The sequence below is a fragment of the Lathyrus oleraceus genome, chromosome 1, assembly GCF_024323335.1.
Source record: "Lathyrus oleraceus cultivar Zhongwan6 chromosome 1, CAAS_Psat_ZW6_1.0, whole genome shotgun sequence".
NCBI classification, from domain to species: Eukaryota; Viridiplantae; Streptophyta; class Magnoliopsida; order Fabales; family Fabaceae; genus Lathyrus; species Lathyrus oleraceus.
In genome coordinates, this window is record NC_066579.1 from 285,597,106 (window position 1) to 285,621,147 (window position 24,042).

At 29.7% G+C, this 24,042-nt stretch overlaps 1 non-coding gene across 1 annotated transcript; it reads right to left on the reverse strand.

The window, feature by feature from the left end:
• Positions 1–6,213: 6,213 nt before the first annotated feature.
• Positions 6,214–6,286, reverse strand: TRNAT-AGU (transfer RNA threonine (anticodon AGU)). Its single transcript has one exon. It is a non-coding gene; the product is annotated as a tRNA-Thr (tRNA).
• Between the last annotated feature and the right edge of the window lie 17,756 nt (positions 6,287–24,042).

A 24,042-nucleotide genomic window follows, 5' to 3' on the forward strand; every position in this document is an offset into this window, starting at 1 on the left:
ATTTTATAACTCAGTTAGTTTGATTAAAAAACCATATAACATGGCGAACTAAGTTTGTTCGAAGCAAATATTTCAAATAAGAACACAAACCATTCTAATAAGTAAAATTATCGAAAGAAAGACCAATGCTTGCTACGTTATCATCACATTAGTTTCCCTCCATAAAGGATATGAGCGGCAAAAAATTTAATATTTTTCACTATAGTTTTACAATTATGCCAAATGTTGTTCATTTCCAAAGAACCAATAAATTATAACTAAACGCTAGTAAATCTAGAGATGAATCACTTTCATGCCATGGGTTAAACTGATTCTTATTCAAATAATATTTGAGTTTCTCCAAACAAATATGCTTGAAAGAATGTACAAAAGTTCAACTTCTTAGAAAAGAATCATAGGAAATAAACATCCATGTTTCTGAACATACATCCACACACTGAAGAAGCACTGATTGATGAACCTTTAGTATTTCCCTTCTTACATCTATCAATTGGAGGCTGCCATAAAACTACTTTAAAAAAGCAGATATTTCGAGTCATACCAAAGCCCAAAAAGAATATTATAAAGGACCAATTATTCTCTACTTTTAAATACTCCTCTTTCGCGCCAAAGCTGGTATGAGACTCATTTTCCCAAGATATTATTCACCTTGAGGTTTCCCATAACTAACTTGAGCGTTGTTGTGCTAACCTTAAAGGTCCACCTCTTTCTCCACATCAGAGCCGCAAGCATCCTCTTCCATACTATGAGATACCTCTCACATTCTTATTCAACCATTGAACATTGGTGCTGTCAGTGAGAATCTACAATTGATTCCTCCTAAATTTCATAATTGAATCTTTTTATTCCATATCTCCATATATCTAAAAAGTACATCAAATTGAGACGATTCCAGAGGTTCAAGAACTAAGAAATATCCTGATACTCCTTATTGATACCACTGGGGAAAGTCCATCAATCGAATTGCGTCAACTTCGAAATGAGACGCACTCACTTACATATAAAGGAGAGATGCAAGACCGAACCCGAATTTGGTTGCGACGACAATCTTCTTTTTTCTGTTAAGGATTTTATCAATATTTTCCCTTTCCTTTGTAATAAATAAAGGTTGGTGGCGACTTTGTAGTTTTTTCTTAGAGTAAGAAGTCTTCCTCGGACAATTAGAATTATGTGGTGAGCTTTCTCCCACATCTTATGCTCTTGGACCTCCCTGTCCCATTTACAAGATGGATAATTGATGGGCGGTAAAGAATAATATCTAACCTGATTTGGATAATTTGACTAAGAATAATATCTAATCGATGGATAATTAAAAATTGAAAATTAAAATAATTCTATCAGTTAAATATTAATTCATACTCGCTCACACTCATCATAAATCTCCTCTTTTAATTTTGCAACATTTTTAAGATAATGATCAGTTATGTTCAGTATGATGATATAATTTCCTTAAAAATTATAGTTAATGGAACTTTTATTTGAAATGAAATAAGTTAATAAGGATATAATAGTAAAAAGATGCATTGATATTTTAAAGAGACAAATCTTTTGAGACAATAAATAATAATTTGAATATTATTCTTTTTAAGAATATCAAAATTAGTGATCTCCTTCTTAAGTTAATAAAACATTTTCACAATTATTTAAATATTTACCTATAAATGTTATCTCAAAACACTAAATATTAACTAAATTGATATATTTATTATTTTTTAGGCATATTAAAATTAGTGATCTCTTTGTTAAGTTAAGAAAAATATTTTATCCTAAAAATAAATTTTAAGTCAACATATATTTTTGTTCTTTTTAGTAATATTAAAATTAGTAATCTCTTTATTAAGTTAAAAAAAATTCTCAAAATTATTTAAATATTTATCTATAAATATTCTCTCAAAACAATAAAATTCAACTAAATTTTTCTCTTGAATGTCGAATTCTCATATTGAGTCAGCGAGAAAGAAGGCTAACTCCTCACCCTTAAAATATAAAATATTCTTACCATCTGAGCTACATCCCCATTTTATAACTCAGTTAGTTTGATTAAAAAACCATATAACATGGCGAACTAAGTTTGTTCGAAGCAAATATTTCAAATAAGAACACAAACCATTCTAATAAGTAAAATTATCGAAAGAAAGACCAATGCTTGCTACGTTATCATCACATTAGTTTCCCTCCATAAAAGATATGAGCGGCAAAAAATTTAATATTTTTCACTATAGTTTTACAATTATGCCAAATGTTGTTCATTTCCAAAGAACCAATAAATTATGACTAAACGCTAGTAAAACTAGAGATGAATCACTTTCATGCCATGGGTTGAACTGATTCTTATTCAAATAATATTTGAGTTTCTCCAAACAAATATGCTTGAAAGAATGTACAAAAGTTCAACTTCTTAGAAAAGAAGCCTTGGAAACAAACATCCATATTTTTGAACATACATCCACATGCTGAAGAAGCGCTGATTGATGAACCATTAGTATTGCCCTTTTTACATCTATCAATTGGAGGCTGCCATAAAACTACTTTAAAAAAGCAGATATTTCGAGTCATACCAAAGCCCAAAAAGAATATTATAAAGGACCAATTATTCTCTACATTTAAATACTCCTCTTTCGCGCCAAAGCTGGTATGAGACTCATTTTCCCAAGATATTATTCACCTTGAGGTTTCCCATAACTAACTTGAGCGTTGTTGTGGTAACCTTGAAGGTCCACCTCTTTCTCCACATCAGAGCCGCAAGCATCATCTTCCATACTATGACATACCTCTCTCATTCTTATTCAACCATTGAACATTGGCGCCGTCTGTGAGAATCTACAATTGATTCCTCCTAAATTTCATAATTGAATCTTTTTAATCCAGATCTCCATATATCTAAAAATTACATCAAATTGAGACGACTCCAGAGGTTCGAAAACTAAGAAATATCCTGATACTCCTTATTTATACCACTGGGGAAAGTCCATCAATCGAATTGCGTCAACTTCGAAATGAGACGCACTCACTTACATATAAAGGAGAGATGCAATACCGAACCCGAATTTGGTTGCGACGACAATCTTCTTTTTTCTGTTAAGGATTTTATCAATATTTTCCCTTTCCTTTGTAATAAATAAAGGTTGGTGGCGACTTTGTAGTTTTTTCTTAGAGTAAGAAGTCTTCCTCGGACAATTAGAATTATGTGGTGAGCTTTCTCCCACATCTTATGCTCTTGGACCTCCCTGTCCCATTTACAAGATGGATAATTGATGGACGGTAAAGAATAATATCTAATTTGATTTGGATAATTTGACTAAGATTAATATCTAATCGATGGATAATTAATAATTGAAAATTAGAATGTTTCAATCAGTCAAATATTAATTCATACTCTCTCACACTCATCATAAATCTCCTCTTTTAATTTTGCAACGTTTTTAAGATAATGATCAGTTATGTTCATTACGATGATATAAATTTCCTTAAAAATTATAGTTAATGGAACTTTTATTTGAAATGAAATACGTTAATAAGGATATAATAGTAAAAAGATGCATTGATATTTTAAAGAGACAAATCATTTGAGACAATAAATAATAATTTTAATATTATTCTTTTTAAGAATAACAAAATTAGTGATCTCCTTCTTAAGTTAATAAAACATTTTCACAATTATTTCAATATTTACCTATAAATATTATCTGAAAACACTAAATTTTAACTCAATTGATATTTTTATTATTTTTAGGAATATTAAAATTGGTGATCTCTTTGTTAAGTTAAGAAAAATATTTTATCCTAAAAATAAATTTTTAAGTCAACATATATTTTTGTTCTTTTTAGTAATATTAAAATTGGTAATCTCTTTATTAAGTTAAAAAAAATTCTCAAAATTATTTAAATATTTATCTATAAATATTCTCTTAAAACAATAAATTTCAACTAAAATTTTCTCTTGAATGTCGAATTCTCATATTGAGTGAGCGAGAAAGAAGGTTAACTCCTCACCCTGAAAATATAAATAATCTCTAAATTCATTAAATTTCAATTAAACAAATATTTGATAGTTTTTTTTCTCCAATTACTTATTTATGGAGATGCGGGGTATCAATCCCCGTACCTCTCGCATACTAAGCGAGCGCTCTACCATCTGAGCTACATCGCCATTTTATAACTCAGTTAGTTTGATTAAAAAAACCATACAACATGGCGAACTAAGTTTGTTCGAAGCAAATATTTCAAATAAGAACACAAACCATTCTAATAAGTAAAATTATCGAAAGAAAGACCAATGTTTGCTACGTTATCATCACATTGGTTTCCCTCCATAAAAGATATGAGCGGCGAAAAATTTAATATTTTTCACTATAGTTTTACAATTATGCCATATGTTGTTCATTTCCAAGGAACCAATAAATTATAACTAAACGCTAGTAAAACTAGAGATGAATCACTTTCATGCCATGGGTAGAACTGATTCTTATTCAAATAATATTTGAGTTTCTCCAAACAAATATGCTTGAAAGAATGTACAAAAGTTCAACTTCTTAGAAAAGAAGCCTAGGAAATAAACATCCATGTTTCTGAACATACATCCACATGCTGAAGAAGCGCTGATTGATGAACCATTAGTATTGCCCTTTTTACATCTATCAATTGGAGGCTGCCATAAAACTACTTTAAAACAGCAGATATTTCGAGTCATACCAAAGCCCAAAAAGAATATTATAAAGGACCAATTATTCTCTACTTTTAAATACTCCTCTTTCGCGCCAAAGCTGGTATGAGACTCATTTTCAAAAGATATTATTCACCTTGAGGTTTCCCATAACTAACTTGAGCGTTGTTGTGCTAACCTTGAAGGTCCACCTCTTTCTCCACATCAGAGCCGCAAGGATCATCTTCCATACTATGACATACCTCTCTCATTCTTATTCAACCATTGAACATTGGCGCCGTCTGTGAGAATCTACAATTGATTCCTCCTAAATTTCATAATTGAATCTTTTTATTCCAGATCTCCATATATCTAAAAATTACATCAAATTGAGACGATTCCAGAGGTTCAAGAACTAAGAAATATCCTGATACTCCTTATTGATACCACTGGGGAAAGTCCATTCAATCGAATTGCGTCAACTTCGAAATGAGACGCACTCACTTACATATAATGGAGAGATGCAAGACCGAACCCGAACTTGGTTGCGACGACAATCTTCTTTTTTCTGTTAAGGATTTTATCAATATTTTCCCTTTCCTTTGTAATAAATAAAGGTTGGTGGCGACTTTGTAGTTTTTTCTTAGAGTAAGAAGTCTTCCTCGGACAATTAGAATTATGTGGTGAGCTTTCTCGCACATCTTATGCTCTTGGACCTCCCTGTCCCATTTACAAGATGGATAATTGATGGGCGGTAAAGAATAATATCTATCCTGATTTGGATAATTTGACTAAGAATAATATCTAATCGATGGATAATTAATAATTGAAAATTAGAATGTTTCAATCAGTCAAATATTAATTCATACTCTCTCACACTCATCATAAATCTCCTCTTTTAATTTTGCAACGTTTTTAAGATAATGATCAGTTATGTTCATTACGATGATATAATTTCCTTAAAAATTATAGTTAATGGAATTTTTATTTGAAATGAAATACGTTAATAAGGATATAATAGTAAAAAGATGCGTTGATATTTTAAAGAGACAAATCATTTGAGACAATAAATAATAATTTGAATATTATTCTTTTTAAGAATATCAAAATTAGTGATCTCCTTCTTAAGTTAATAAAACATTTTCACAATTATTTAAATATTTACCCATAAATATTATATCAAAACATTAAATTTTAACTCGATTGATATTTTTATTATTTTTAGGAATATTAAAATTAGTGATCTCTTTGTTAAGTTAAGAAAAATATTTTATCCTAAAAAAAAATTTTAAGTCAACAGATATTTTTGTTCTTTTTAGTAATATTCAAATTGGTAATCTCTTTATTAAGTGAAAAAAATTTCTCAAAATTATTTAAATATTTATCTATAAATATTCTCTCAAAATAATAAATTTCAACTAAATTTTTCTCTTGAATGTCAAGAATTCTCATATTGAGTGAGCGAGAAAGAAGGTTAACTCCTCACCCTTAAAATATAAATATTCTCTTAATTCATTAAATTTCAATTAAACAAATATTTGATAGTTTTTTTTTCTCCAATTACTTATTTATGGAGATGCGGGGTATCAATCCCCGTACCTCTCGCATACTAAGCGAGCGCTCTACCATCTGAGCTACATCCCCATTTTATAACTCAGTTAGTTTGATTAAAAAAACCATACAACATGGCGAACTATGTTTGTTCGATGCAAATATTTCAAATAAGAACACAAACCATTCTAATAAGTAAAATTATCGAAAGAAAGACCAATGTTTGCTACATTATCATCACATTAGTTTCCCTCCATAAAAGATATGAGTGGAAAAAAATTTAATATTTTTCATTATAGATTTACAATTATGCCAAATGTTGTTCATTTCCAAGGAACCAATAAATTATAACTAAACGCTAGTAAAACTAGAGATGAATCACTTTCATGCCATGGGTTGAACTGATTCTTATTCAAGTAATATTTGAGTTTCTCCAAACAAATATGCTTGAAAGAATGTACAAAAGTTCAACTTCTTAGAAAAGAAGCCTAGGAATTAAAAATCCATGTTTCTGAACATACTCCACATGCTGAAGAAGCGCTGATTGATGAACCATTAGTTTTGCCCTTTTTACATCTATCAATTGGAGGCTGCCATAAAACTACTTTAAAAAAGCAGATATTTTGAGTCAGACCAAAACCCAAAAAGAATATTATAAAGGACCAACTATTCTCTACTATTAAATACTCCTCTTTCGCGCCAAAGCTGGTATGAGACTCATTTTCCCAAGATATTATTCACCTTGAGGTTTCCCATAACTAACTTGAGCGTTGTTATGCTAACCTTGAAGGTCCACCTCTTTCTCCACATTAGAGCCGCAAGCATCATCTTCCATACTATGACATACCTCTCTCATTCTTATTCAACCATTGAACATTGGCGCCGTCTGTGAGAATCTACAATTGATTCCTCCTAAATTTCATAAATGAATCTTTTTATTCCAGATCTCCATATATCTAAAAATTACATCAAATTGAGACGATTCCAGAGGTTCCAGAACTAAGAAATATCCTGATACTCCTTATTGATACCACTGGGGAAAGTCCATTCAATCGAATTGCGTCAACTTCTAAATGAGACGCACTCACTTACATATAAAGGAGAGATGCAAGACCGAACCCGAATTTGGTTGTGACGACCATCTTCTATTTTCTGTTAAGGATTTTATCAATATTTTCCCTTTCCTTTGTAATAAATAAAGGTTGGTGGCGACTTTGTATTTTTTTCTTAGAGTAAGAAGTCTTCCTCGGACAATTAGAATTATGTGGTGAGCTTTCTCCCATATCTTATGCTCTTGGACCTCCCTGTCCCATTTACAAGATGAATAATTGATGGGCGGTAAAGAATAATATCTACCCTTATTTGGATAATTTGACTAAGAAAAATATCTAATCGATGGATAATTAATAATTGAAAATTAGAATGTTTCAATCAGTCAAATATTAATTCATACTCTCTCACACTCATCATAAATCTCCTCTTTTAATTTTGCAACGTTTTTAAGATAATGATCAGTTTTGTTCATTACGATGATATAATTTCCTTAAAAATTATAGTTAATGGAATTTTTATTTGAAATGAAATACGTTAATAAGGATATAATAGTAAAAAGATGCACTGATATTTTAAAGAGGCAAATCATTTGAGACAATAAATAATAATTTGAATATTGTTCTTTTTAAGAATATCAAAATTAGTGATCTCCTTCTTAAGTTAATAAAACATTTTCACAATTATTTAAATATTTACCCATAAATATTATCTCAAAACACTAAATTTTAACTTGATTGATATTTTTATTATTTTTAGGAATATTAAAATTAGTGATCTCTTTGTTAAGTTAAGAAAAATATTTTATCCTAAAAATAAATTTTAAGTCAACAGATATTTTTGTTCTTTTTAGTAATATTAAAATTGGTAATCTCTTTATTAAGTGAAAAAAAAATTCTCAAAATTATTTAAATATTTATCTATAAATATTCTCTCAAAACAATAAATTTCAACTAAATTTTTCTCTTGAATGTCGAATTCTCATATTGAGTGAGCGAGAAAGAAGGTTAACTCCTCACCCTTAAAATATAAATATTCTCTAAATTCATTAAATTTCAATTAAACAAATATTTGATAGTTTTTTTCTTCTCCAATTACTTATTTAAGGAGATGCGGGGTATCAATCCCCGTACCTCTCGCATACTAAGCGAGCGCTCTATCATCTGAGCTACATCCCAATTTTATAACTCAGTTAGTTTGATTTAAAAACCATATAACATGGCGAACTAAGTTTGTTTAAAGCAAATATTTCAAATAAGAGCACAAACCATTCTAATAAGTAAAATTATTGAAAGAAAGACCAATGTTTGCTACGTTATCATCACATTAGTTTTTCTCCATAAAAGACATCAACGGCGAAAAAGTTATTATTTTTCACTATAGTTTTACAATTATGCAAAATGTTGTTCATTTCCAAGGAACCAATAAATTATAACTAAACACTAGTAAAACTAGAGATGAATCACTTTCATGCCATGGGTTGAACTGATTCTTATTCAAATAATATTTGAGTTTCTCCAAACAAATATGCTTGGAAGAATGTACAAAAGTTCAACTTCTTAGAAAAGAAGCCTAGGAAATAAACATCCATGTTTCTGAACATACATCCACATGCTGAAGAAGCGTTGATTGATGAACCATTAGTATTGCCCTTTTTACATCAATCAATTGGAGGCTACCATAAAACTACTTTAAAACAACAGATTATAAAGGTCCAATTATTCTCTACTTTTAATAACTCCTCTTTCGCGCCAAAGTTGGTATGAGACTCATTTTCCTAAGATATTGTTCACCTTGAGGTTTCCCATAACTAACTTGAGCGTTGTTGTGCTAACCTTGAAGGTCCACCCCTTTCTCCACATCAGAGCTGCAAGCATCATCTTCCATGCTATGACATACCTCTCTTATTCTTATTCCACCATTGAACATTGGCGCTGTCTGTGAGAATCTATAATTGATTCCTACTAAATTTCATAATTGAATATTTTTATTCCAGATCTCCATATATCTAAAAATAACATCGAATTAAGACGATTCCAGAGGTTCAAGAACTAAGAAATATCCTGATACTCCTTAAGTAAACCATTGGGGAAGGTCCATTCAATCAAACTGCGCCAACTTCGAAATGAGATGCACTCACTAACGTAGAATGAAGAGATGCAAGACCGAACCCGAATTTGGTTGCGACGACCATCTTCTTTTTTCTATTATGGATTTTATCAATATTTTCCCTTTCCTTTGCAATAAATGAAATTTGGTGGCGACTTTATATTTTTTTTCGTAGAGTGAGAAGTCTTCCTCGGACAATTAGAATGATGTGTTGAGCTTTCTCCCACATCTTATGCTATTGGACCTCCCTGTCCCATTTACAAGATGGATAATTGATGGGCGGTAAAGAATAATATCTAACCGGATTTGGATAATTTGACTAAGAGTAATATCTAATCGATGGATAACTCATAATTGAAAATTAGAATGTTTCAATCAGTTAAATATTAATTCATACTCTCTCACACTCATCGTAAATGTGCTCTGTTAATTTTGCAACATTTTTAAGATAATGATCAGTTATGTTCATTACGATGATATAATTTCCTTAAAAATTATAGTTAATGGAATTTTTATTTGAAATGAAATACATTAATAAGGATATAATCGTAAAAAGATGCATTGATATTTTAAAGAGACAAATCATTTGAGACAATAAATAATAATTTGAATATTTACCCAAAAATATTATCTCAAAACACTATATTTTACCCATAAATAATATCTCAAAACACTAAGTTAAGAAAACATTTTCACAATTATTTAAATATTTACCCATAAATATTATCTCAAAACACTAAATTTTAGCTCAATTGATATTTTTATTATTTTTAAGAATATTAGAATTAGTGATCTCTTGGTTAATTTAAGACAAATATTTTCTCATAAAAATAAATTTTAACTCAACATATATTTTTGTTATTTTTAGTAATATTAAAATTAGTAATCTCTTTATTAAGTTAAGAAAAATTCTCAAATTTTTTTAAATATTTATCTATAAATATTCTCATATTGAATTCTCATATTGAATGAGCTAAAAAGAAGGTTAACACGCTCTACCATCTAAGCTACATCCCCATTTTATAACTCAGTTAGTTTTATTAAAAAAAAACCATATAACATAGCGAACTAAGTTTGTTCGAAGCAAAGATTTGAAATAAGAACACAAAAACCATTCCTATAAGAAAAATTATTGAAAGAAAGACCAATATTTGTTACGCTATCATCACATTAGTTTCCACCCATTAAAAGATATGAGCCGCAAAAAAATTAATATTTTTCACTATAGTTTTACAATTAGGCCAAATGTTCTTCATTTACAAGGAAACAATAAATTATAACTAAATGCTAGTAAAACTAGAGATGAATCACTTTCATGCAATGGGTTGAACTGATTCTCATTCACAATCATATTTGAGTTTCTCCAAACAATTCTGCTTGAAAGGATGTACAAAAGTTCAACTTCTTCGAAAAGATTCCTAGGAAATAAACATCCATGTTTCTGAACATACATCCACATGATGAAGAAGCACTGATTGATGAACCATTAGTATTGTCCTTTTTACATCTATCAATTGGAGGCTGCCATAAAACTACTTTAAAATAGCAGATATTTCGAGCCAGACCAAAGCCCAAAAGAAGATTATGAAGGACCAATTAATCTCTCCTTTTAAATACTCCTCTTTCGCGCCAAAGCTGGTATGAGACTCATTTTCCCAAGATATTATTCACCTTGAGGTTTCCCATAACTAACTTGAGCGTTATTGTGCTTACCTTGAAGGTCCACCCATTTCTCCACATCAGAGCTGCAAGCATCATCTTCCATACTATGACATACTTCTCTCATTCTTATTCCACCATTGAACATTGGCACCGTCTGTGAGAATCTACAATTGATTCCTACTAAATTTCATAATTGAATATATTTATTCCAGATCGCCATATAAATAAAATTACTTCAAATGGAGACGATTCCAGAGGTTCCTGAACTAAGACGTATCCTGATACTGCCTATTGATACCGTTGGGGAAGGTCTATTCAATCGAACCGCGTCAACTTCGAAATGAGACGCACTCACTAACGTAGAATGGAGAGATGCAAGACCGAACTCAAATTTGGTTGTAACGACCATCTTCTTTTTTCTGTTAAGGATTTTATTAATATTTTCCCATTCCTTTGCAATAAATGAAGTTTGGTGGCGACTTTGTATTTTTTTTCGTAGAGTGAGAAGTCTTCCTCGGACAATTAGAATGATGTGGTGAGCTTTCTCCTACATCTTATGCTATTGGACCTCCCTGTCCCATTTACAAGATGGATAATTGATGGGAGGTAAAGAATAATATCTAACCGGATTTGGATATTTTGACTAAGAATAATATATAATCGATGGATAATTAATAATTTGAAAATAGAATGTTTCAATCAGTCAAATATCAATTCATACTCTCTCACACTCGTCATAAATGTCCTCTTTTAATTTTACAATATTTTTAAGATAATGATCGATTATATTCATTACAATGATATAATTTCCTTAAAAATTATAGTTAATGGAATTTTTATTTGAAATGAAATACGTTAATAAGGATATAATAGTAAAATAATGCATTGATATTTTAAAGAGACAAATCATTTGAGACAATAAATAATAATTTGAATATTATTCTTTTTAAGAATATCAAAATTAGTGATCTCCTTCTTAAGTTAAGAAAACATTTTCACAATTATTTAAACATTTACCTATAAATATTATCTCAAAACAATAAATTTTAACTCAATTGATATTTTTATTATTTTTAGGAATATTAAAATTAGTGATCTCTTTCTTAAGTTAAGAAAATATTTTCTCATAAAAATAAATTTAACTCAATATATAATTTTGTTCTTTTTAGTAATATAAAATTAGTAATCTCTTTATTAAGTTAAGAAAAATTCTCAAAATTATTTAAATATTTATCTATAAATATACTCTTAAAACAATACATTTTAACTAAATTTTTCTCTTGAATGTCGAATTCTCATATTGAATGATCGAGAAAGAAGGTTAACGCGCTCTACCATCTGAGCTACATCCCCATTTTATAACTCAGTTACTTTTATTAAAAAAACCATATAACATGGCGAACTAAGTTTGTTCGAAGCAAAGATTTCAAATAAGAACACAAATCATTCCAATAAGAAAAAATATTGAAAGAAATACCAATATTTGTTACGCTATCATCACATTAGTTTCCACCAATTAAAAGATATGAGCGGCGAAAAATTTAATATTTTTCACTATAGTTTTACAATTATGCCAAATGTTCTTCATTTACAAGGAAACAATAAATTATAACTAAACGCTAGTAAAACTAGAGATGAATCACTTTCATGCCATGGGTTGAACTGATTCTTATTCACAATCATATTTGAGTTTCTCCAAACAATTCTGCTTGAAAGGATGTACAAAAGTTCAACTTCTTAGAAAAGAAGCCTTGGAAATAAACATTCATGTTTCTGAACATACATCCCCATGCTGAAGAAGCATTGATTGATGAACCATTAGTATTGTTCTTTTTACATCTATCAATTGGAGGCTGCCATAAAACTACTTTAAAATAGAAGATATTTCGAGCCAGACCAAAGCCCAAAAAGAAGATTATGAAGGACTAATTATTCTCTCCTTTTAAATACTCCTCTTTCGCACCAAAGCTTGTATGAGACTCATTTTCCCAAGATATTATTCACCTTGAGGTTTCCCTAAACTAACTTGAGCGTTGTTGTGCTAACCTTGAAGGTCCACCCCTTTCTCCATATCAGAGCTGCAAGCATCATCTTCCATACTATGACACACCTCTCTCATTCTTATTCCACCATTGAACATTGGCGCCGTCTGTGAGAATCTACAATTGATTCCTACTAAATTTCATAATTGAATATATTTATTCAAGATCTCTCTATATATAAAAATTACTTCAAATGGAGACGATTCCAAAGGTTCCTGAACTAAGATGTATCTTGATACTGCTTATTGTTACAGTTAGGGAAGGTCTATTCAATCGAACTACGTCAACTTCGAAATGAGACGCACTCACTAACGTAGAATGGAGAAATGCAAGACCGAACTCGAATTTGGTTGTGACGACGATCTTATTTTTTTGTTAAGGATTTTATCAATATTTTCCCTTTCCTTTGCAATAAATGAAGTTTGGTGGCGACTTTGTAGTTTTTTCGTAGAGTGAGAAGTCTTCCTTGGACAATTAGAATGATGTGGTGAGCTTTCTCCCACATCTTATGCTATTGGACCTCCCTGTCCCATTTACAAGATGGATAATTGATGGACTGTAAAGAATAATATCTAACCGGATTTGGATAATTTGACTAAGAATAATATCTTATCGATGGATAATTAATAATTGAAAATTAGATTGTGTCAATCGGTCAAATATTAATTCATACTCTCTCACATTCATTTTAAATGTCCTCTTTTAATTTTGTAACATTTTTATGATAATGATCAGTTACGTTCATTACGATGATATACTTTCCTTAAAAATTATAGTTAATGGAATTTTTATATGAAATGAAATACGTTAATAAGAATATAATAGTAAAAAGAGGCATTGATATTTTAAAGAGACAAATAATTTGAGACAATAAATAATAATTTAAATATAATTATTTTTAAGAATATCAAAATTAGTGATCTCCTTCTTAAATTAAGAAAACATTTTCACAATTATTTAAATATTTACCTATAAATATTTTTATTATTTTTAGGAATATTAGAATTAGTGATCTCTTTGTTAAGTTAAGAAAAATATTTTCTCATAACAAGAAATTTTAACTCAACATATATTTTTGTTCTTTTTAGTAATATTAAAATTAGTAATCTCTTTATTAAGTTAATAAAAATTCTCAAAATTATTTAAATATTTATCTATATATATTCTTTAAAAACTATAAATTTCAACTAAAATTTTCTCTTAAATGTCGAATTCTCATATTGAATGCGCGAGAAAGAAGGTTAACTCCTCACTTTTAAAATATAAATTTCTCTCAATTCATTAAATTTCAATTTAACAAATATTTATAGTTTTTTTCCCCATACCTCTCGCATGGTAAGCGAACGCTCTACCACCTGAGCTATATCCCCATTTTTAAAACTTAGTTAGTTTTATTAAAAAAACCATATAAGATGGCGAACTAAGTTTGTTCGAAGCAAATATTTCAAATAAGAATACAAACCATTCCAATAAGTAAAATTATTGAAAGAAAGAACAATGTTTGCTACGCTATCATCACATTAGTTTCCCTTCATAAAAGATATGAGCGGCGAAAAATTAAATATTTTTCACTATAGTCTTACAATAATGCCAAATGTTCTTCATTTCCAAGTAACCAATAAATCATGCCATGGGTTGAACTGATTCTTCTTCACAATAATATTTGAGTTTCTCCAAACAATTCTGCTTGAAAGGATGTACAAAAGTTCAAATTCTTAGAAAAGAAGCCTAGGAAATAAACATCCATGTTTCTGAACATACATCCACATGCTAAAGAAGCACTGATTGATGAACCATTAGTAATGCCCTTTTTACATCTATCAATTGGAGGCTTCCATAAAACTACTTTAAAAAAGCAGATATTTCGAGTTAGACCAAAGCCGAAAAAGAAGATTATGAAGGACCAATTATTCTCTCCTTTTAAATACTCCTCTTTCACGCAAAAGTTGGTATGAGACTCATTTTCCCAAGATATTATTCACCTTGAGGTTTCTCATAACTAACTTGAGCGTTGTTGTGCTAACCTTGAAGGTCCACCCCTTTCTCCACATCAGAGCTACAAGCATCATCTTCCATACTATGACATACCTCTCTCATTCTTATTCCACCATTGAACATTGGCGCCGTCTGTGAGAATCTACAATTGATTCATACTAAATTTCATTATCGAATCTTTTTATTCCAGATATCCGTATTTCTAAAAATATATAATATGGAGACGATTCCAGAGGTTCCTGAACTAAGGCGTATCCTGTTACTTCCTATTGATACCGTTGGGGAAGGTCTATTCAATCGAACCGCGTCAACTTCGAAATGAGACGCACTCACTAACATAGAATGGAGAGATGCAAGACCAAATCCGAATTTGGTTGTGATGACCATCTTCTTTTTTCTGTTAAGGATTTTATCAATATTTTCCCTTTCCTTTGCAATAAATGACGTTTGGTGGCGACTTTGTATTTTTTTTCGTAGAGTGAGAAATCTTCTTCGGACAATTAGAATGATATGGTGAGCTTTCTCCCACATCCTATGCTATTGAACCTCTCTGTCCCATTTACAAGATGGATAATTGATGGGCGGTAAAGAATAATATCAAACCGGATTTGGATAATTTGACTAAGAATAATATATAATAGATGGATAATTAATAATTTGAAATTAGAATGTTTCAATTAGTCAAATATTAACTCATACTCTCTCACACTCGTCATAAATATTCTCTTTTAATTTTGCAACATTTTTAAGATAATGATCAGTTATGTTCATTACAATGATATAATTTCCTTAAATATTATAGTTAATGAAATTTTTATTTGAAATGAAATACGTTAATAATGATATAATAGTAAAAAGATGCATTGATATTTTAAAGAGACAAATCATTTGAGACAATAAATAACAATTTGAATATTATTCTTTTTAAGAATATCAAAATGAGTGATCTCCTTCTTAAGTTAAGAAAACATTTTCACAATTATTTAAATATTTACCTATATATATTATCTCAAAACACTAAATTTTAACTCAATTGATATTTTTAATATTTTTAGGAATATTAAAATTAGTGATATCTTTGTTAAGTTAAGAAAAATATTTTCTCATAAAATAAATTTTAGCTCAACATATATTTTTGTTCTTTTTAGTAATATTAAAATTAGTAATCTCTTTATTAAGTTAAGAAAAATTCTTAAAATTATTTGAATATTTATCTATAAATATTCTCTTAAAACAATAAATTTCAACTAAATTTATTTCTTGAATGTCGAATTCTCATATTGAATGAGCTAAAAAGAAGGTTAACACGCTCTACCATCTGAGCTACATCCCCATTTTATAACTCAGTTAGTTTTATTAAAAAAAAACCATATAACATAGCGAACTAAGTTTGTTCGAAGCAAAGATTTGAAATAAGAACACAAACCATTCCTATAAGAAAAATTATTGAAAGAAAGACCAATATTTGTTACGCTATCATCACATTAGTTTCCACCCATTAAAAGATATGAGCCGCAAAAAATTTAATATTTTTCACTATAGTTTTACAATTAGGCCAAATGTTCTTCATTTACAAGGAAACAATAAATTATAACTAAATGCTAGTAAAACTAGAGATGAATCACTTTCATGCAATGGGTTGAACTGATTCTCATTCACAATCATATTTGAGTTTCTCCAAACAATTCTGCTTGAAAGGATGTACAAAAGTTCAACTTCTTCGAAAAGATTCCTAGGAAATAAACATCCATGTTTCTGAACATACATCCACATGATGAAGAAGCACTGATTGATGAACCATTAGTATTGTCCTTTTTACATCTATCAATTGGAGGCTGCCATAAAACTACTTTAAAATAGCAGATATTTCGAGCCAGACCAAAGCCCAAAAAGAAGATTATGAAGGACCAATTAATCTCTCCTTTTAAATACTCCTCTTTCGCGCCAAAGCTGGTATGAGACTCATTTTCCCAAGATATTATTCACCTTGAGGTTTCCCATAACTAACTTGAGCGTTATTGTGCTTACCTTGAAGGTCCACCCATTTCTCCACATCAGAGCTGCAAGCATCATCTTCCATACTATGACATACTTCTCTCATTCTTATTCCACCATTGAACATTGGCACCGTCTGTGAGAATCTACAATTGATTCCTACTAAATTTCATAATTGAATATATTTATTCCAGATCGCCATATAAATAAAAATTACTTCAAATGGAGACGATTCCAGAGGTTCCTGAACTAAGACGTATCCTGATACTGCCTATTGATACCGTTGGGGAAGGTCTATTCAATCGAACCGCGTCAACTTCGAAATGAGACGCACTCACTAACGTAGAATGGAGAGATGCAAGACCGAACTCAAATTTGGTTGGAACGACCATCTTCTTTTTTCTGTTAAGGATTTTATTAATATTTTCCCATTCCTTTGCAATAAATGAAGTTTGGTGGCGACTTTGTATTTTTTTCGTAGAGTGAGAAGTCTTCCTCGGACAATTAGAATGATGTGGTGAGCTTTCTCCTACATCTTATGCTATTGGACCTCCCTGTCCCATTTACAAGATGGATAATTGATGGGAGGTAAAGAATAATATCTAACCGGATTTGGATATTTTGACTAAGAATAATATATAATCGATGGATAATTAATAATTTGAAAATAGAATGTTTCAATCAGTCAAATATCAATTCATACTCTCTCACACTCGTCATAAATGTCCTCTTTTAATTTTACAATATTTTTAAGATAATGATCGATTATATTCATTACAATGATATAATTTCCTTAAAAATTATAGTTAATGGAATTTTTATTTGAAATGAAATACGTTAATAAGGATATAATAGTAAAATGATGCATTGATATTTTAAAGAGACAAATCATTTGAGACAATAAATAATAATTTGAATATTATTCTTTTTAAGAATATCAAAATTAGTGATCTCCTTCTTAAGTTAAGAAAACATTTTCACAATTATTTAAACATTTACCTATAAATATTATCTCAAAACAATAAATTTTAACTCAATTGATATTTTTATTATTTTTAGGAATATTAAAATTAGTGATCTCTTTCTTAAGTTAAGAAAAATATTTTCTCATAAAAATAAATTTTAACTCAATATATAATTTTGTTCTTTTTAGTAATATTAAAATTAGTAATCTCTTTATTAAGTTAAGAAAAATTCTCAAAATTATTTAAATATTTATCTATAAATATACTCTTAAAACAATACATTTTAACTAAATTTTTCTCTTGAATGTCGAATTCTCATATTGAATGATCGAGAAAGAAGGTTAACGCGCTCTACCATCTGAGCTACATCCCCATTTTATAACTCAGTTACTTTTATTAAAAAAACCATATACTATGGCGAACTAAGTTTGTTCGAAGCAAAGATTTCAAATAAGAACACAAATCATTCCAATAAGAAAAAATATTGAAAGAAATACCAATATTTGTTACGCTATCATCACATTAGTTTCCACCAATTAAAAGATATGAGCGGCGAAAAATTTAATATTTTTCACTATAGTTTTACAATTATGCCAAATGTTCTTCATTTACAAGGAAACAATAAATTATAACTAAACGCTAGTAAAACTAGAGATGAATCACTTTCATGCCATGGGTTGAACTGATTCTTATTCACAATCATATTTGAGTTTCTCCAAACAATTCTGCTTGAAAGGATGTACAAAAGTTCAACTTCTTAGAAAAGAAGCCTAGGAAATAAACATTCATGTTTCTGAACATACATCCCCATGCTGAAGAAGCATTGATTGATGAACCATTAGTATTGTTCTTTTTACATCTATCAATTGGAGGCTGCCATAAAACTACTTTAAAATAGAAGATATTTCGAGCCAGACCAAAGCCCAAAAAGAAGATTATGAAGGACTAATTATTCTCTCCTTTTAAATACTCCTCTTTCGCACCAAAGCTTGTATGAGACTCATTTTCCCAAGATATTATTCACCTTGAGGTTTCCCTAAACTAACTTGAGCGTTGTTGTGCTAACCTTGAAGGTCCACCCCTTTCTCCATATCAGAGCTGCAAGCATCATCTTCCATACTATGACACACCTCTCTCATTCTTATTCCACCATTGAACATTGGCGCCGTCTGTGAGAATCTACAATTGATTCCTACTAAATTTCATAATTGAATATATTTATTCAAGATCTCTCTATATATAAAATTACTTCAAATGGAGACGATTCCAAAGGTTCCTGAACTAAGATGTATCTTGATACTGCTTATTGTTACAGTTAGGGAAGGTCTATTCAATCGAACTACGTCAACTTCGAAATGAGACGCACTCACTAACGTAGAATGGAGAAATGCAAGACCGAACTCGAATTTGGTTGTGACGACGATCTTATTTTTTTGTTAAGGATTTTATCAATATTTTCCCTTTCCTTTGCAATAAATGAAGTTTGGTGGCGACTTTGTAGTTTTTTCGTAGAGTGAGAAGTCTTCCTTGGACAATTAGAATGATGTGGTGAGCTTTCTCCCACATCTTATGCTATTGGACCTCCCTGTCCCATTTACAAGATGGATAATTGATGGACTGTAAAGAATAATATCTAACCGGATTTGGATAATTTGACTAAGAATAATATCTTATCGATGGATAATTAATAATTGAAAATTAGATTGTGTCAATCGGTCAAATATTAATTCATACTCTCTCACATTCATTTTAAATGTCCTCTTTTAATTTTGTAACATTTTTAAGATAATGATCAGTTACGTTCATTACGATGATATACTTTCCTTAAAAATTATAGTTAATGGAATTTTTATATGAAATGAAATACGTTAATAAGAATATAATAGTAAAAAGAGGCATTGATATTTTAAAGAGACAAATAATTTGAGACAATAAATCATAATTTAAATATAATTATTTTTAAGAATATCAAAATTAGTGATCTCCTTCTTAAGTTAAGAAAACATTTTCACAATTATTTAAATATTTACCTATAAATATTTTTATTATTTTTAGGAATATTAGAATTAGTGATCTCTTTGTTAAGTTAAAAAAATATTTTCTCATAACAAGAATTTTAACTCAACATATATTTTTGTTCTTTTTAGTAATATTAAAATTAGTAATCTCTTTATTAAGTTAATAAAAATTCTCAAAATTATTTAAATATTTATCTATATATATTCTTTAAAAACTATAAATTTCAACTAAAATTTTCTCTTAAATGTCGAATTCTCATATTGAATGCGCGAGAAAGAAGGTTAACTCCTCACTTTTAAAATATAAATTTCTCTCAATTCATTAAATTTCAATTTAACAAATATTTTATAGTTTTTTTTCCCCATACCTCTCGCATGGTAAGCGAACGCTCTACCACCTGAGCTATATCCCCATTTTTAAAACCTAGTTAGTTTTATTAAAAAAACCATATAAGATGGCGAACTAAGTTTGTTCGAAGCAAATATTTCAAATAAGAATACAAACCATTCCAATAAGTAAAATTATTGAAAGAAAGAACAATGTTTGCTACGCTATCATCACATTAGTTTCCCTTCATAAAAGATATGAGCGGCGAAAAATTAAATATTTTTCACTATAGTCTTACAATAATGCCAAATGTTCTTCATTTCCAAGTAACCAATAAATCATGCCATGGGTTGAACTGATTCTTCTTCACAATAATATTTGAGTTTCTCCAAACAATTCTGCTTGAAAGGATGTACAAAAGTTCAAATTCTTAGAAAAGAAGCCTAGGAAATAAACATCCATGTTTCTGAACATACATCCACATGCTAAAGAAGCACTGATTGATGAACCATTAGTAATGCCCTTTTTACATCTATCAATTGGAGGCTTCCATAAAACTACTTTAAAAAAGCAGATATTTCGAGTTAGACCAAAGCCGAAAAAGAAGATTATGAAGGACCAATTATTCTCTCCTTTTAAATACTCCTCTTTCACGCAAAAGTTGGTATGAGACTCATTTTCCCAAGATATTATTCACCTTGAGGTTTCTCATAACTAACTTGAGCGTTGTTGTGCTAACCTTGAAGGTCCACCCCTTTCTCCACATCAGAGCTACAAGCATCATCTTCCATACTATGACATACCTCTCTCATTCTTATTCCACCATTGAACATTGGCGCCGTCTGTGAGAATCTACAATTGATTCATACTAAATTTCATTATCGAATCTTTTTATTCCAGATATCCGTATTTCTAAAAATTATATAATATGGAGACGATTCCAGAGGTTCCTGAACTAAGGCGTATCCTGTTACTTCCTATTGATACCGTTGGGGAAGGTCTATTCAATCGAACCGCGTCAACTTCGAAATGAGACGCACTCACTAACATAGAATGGAGAGATGCAAGACCAAATCCGAATTTGGTTGTGATGACCATCTTCTTTTTTCTGTTAAGGATTTTATCAATATTTTCCCTTTCCTTTGCAATAAATGACGTTTGGTGGCGACTTTGTATTTTTTTTCGTAGAGTGAGAAATCTTCTTCGGACAATTAGAATGATATGGTGAGCTTTCTCCCACATCCTATGCTATTGAACCTCTCTGTCCCATTTACAAGATGGATAATTGATGGGCGGTAAAGAATAATATCAAACCGGATTTGGATAATTTGACTAAGAATAATATATAATAGATGGATAATTAATAATTTGAAATTAGAATGTTTCAATTAGTCAAATATTAACTCATACTCTCTCACACTCGTCATAAATATTCTCTTTTAATTTTGCAACATTTTTAAGATAATGATCAGTTATGTTCATTACAATGATATAATTTCCTTAAATATTATAGTTAATGAAATTTTTATTTGAAATGAAATACGTTAATAATGATATAATAGTAAAAAGATGCATTGATATTTTAAAGAGACAAATCATTTGAGACAATAAATAACAATTTGAATATTATTCTTTTTAAGAATATCAAAATGAGTGATCTCCTTCTTAAGTTAGAAAACATTTTCACAATTATTTAAATATTTACCTATATATATTATCTCAAAACACTAAATTTTAACTCAATTGATATTTTTAATATTTTTAGGAATATTAAAATTAGTGATATCTTTGTTAAGTTAAGAAAAATATTTTCTCATAAAATAAATTTTAGCTCAACATATATTTTTGTTCTTTTTAGTAATATTAAAATTAGTAATCTCTTTATTAAGTTAAGAAAAATCTTAAAATTATTTGAATATTTATCTATAAATATTCTCTTAAAACAATAAATTTCAACTAAATTTATTTCTTGAATGTCGAATTCTCATATTGAATGAGCTAAAAAGAAGGTTAACACGCTCTACCATCTGAGCTACATCCCCATTTTATAACTCAGTTAGTTTTATTAAAAAAAACCATATAACATAGCGAACTAAGTTTGTTCGAAGCAAAGATTTGAAATAAGAACACAAACCATTCCTATAAGAAAATTATTGAAAGAAAGACCAATATTTGTTACGCTATCATCACATTAGTTTCCACCCATTAAAGATATGAGCCGCAAAAAATTTAATATTTTTCACTATAGTTTTACAATTAGGCCAAATGTTCTTCATTTACAAGGAAACAATAAATTATAACTAAATGCTAGTAAAACTAGAGATGAATCACTTTCATGCAATGGGTTGAACTGATTCTCATTCACAATCATATTTGAGTTTCTCCAAACAATTCTGCTTGAAAGGATGTACAAAAGTTCAACTTCTTCGAAAAGATTCCTAGGAAATAAACATCCATGTTTCTGAACATACATCCACATGATGAAGAAGCACTGATTGATGAACCATTAGTATTGTCCTTTTTACATCTATCAATTGGAGGCTGCCATAAAACTACTTTAAAATAGCAGATATTTCGAGCCAGACCAAAGCCCAAAAAGAAGATTATGAAGGACCAATTAATCTCTCCTTTTAAATACTCCTCTTTCGCGCCAAAGCTGGTATGAGACTCATTTTCCCAAGATATTATTCACCTTGAGGTTTCCCATAACTAACTTGAGCGTTATTGTGCTTACCTTGAAGGTCCACCCATTTCTCCACATCAGAGCTGCAAGCATCATCTTCCATACTATGACATACTTCTCTCATTCTTATTCCACCATTGAACATTGGCACCGTCTGTGAGAATCTACAATTGATTCCTACTAAATTTCATAATTGAATATATTTATTCCAGATCGCCATATAAATAAAAATTACTTCAAATGGAGACGATTCCAGAGGTTCCTGAACTAAGACGTATCCTGATACTGCCTATTGATACCGTTGGGGAAGGTCTATTCAATCGAACCGCGTCAACTTCGAAATGAGACGCACTCACTAACGTAGAATGGAGAGATGCAAGACCGAACTCGAATTTGGTTGTAACGACCATCTTCTTTTTTCTGTTAAGGATTTTATTAATATTTTCCCATTCCTTTGCAATAAATGAAGTTTGGTGGCGACTTTATATTTTTTTCGTAGAGTGAGAAGTCTTCCTCGGACAATTAGAATGATGTGGTGAGCTTTCTCCTACATCTTATGCTATTGGACCTCCCTGTCCCATTTACAAGATGGATAATTGATGGGAGGTAAAGAATAATATCTAACCGGATTTGGATATTTTGACTAAGAATAATATATAATCGATGGATAATTAATAATTTGAAAATAGAATGTTTCAATCAGTCAAATATCAATTCATACTCTCTCACACTCGTCATAAATGTCCTCTTTTAATTTTACAATATTTTTAAGATAATGATCGATTATATTCATTACAATGATATAATTTCCTTAAAAATTATAGTTAATGGAATTTTTATTTGAAATGAAATACGTTAATAAGGATATAATAGTAAAATGATGCATTGATATTTTAAAGAGACAAATCATTTGAGACAATAAATAATAATTTGAATATTATTCTTTTTAAGAATATCAAAATTAGTGATCTCCTTCTTAAGTTAAGAAAACATTTTCACAAT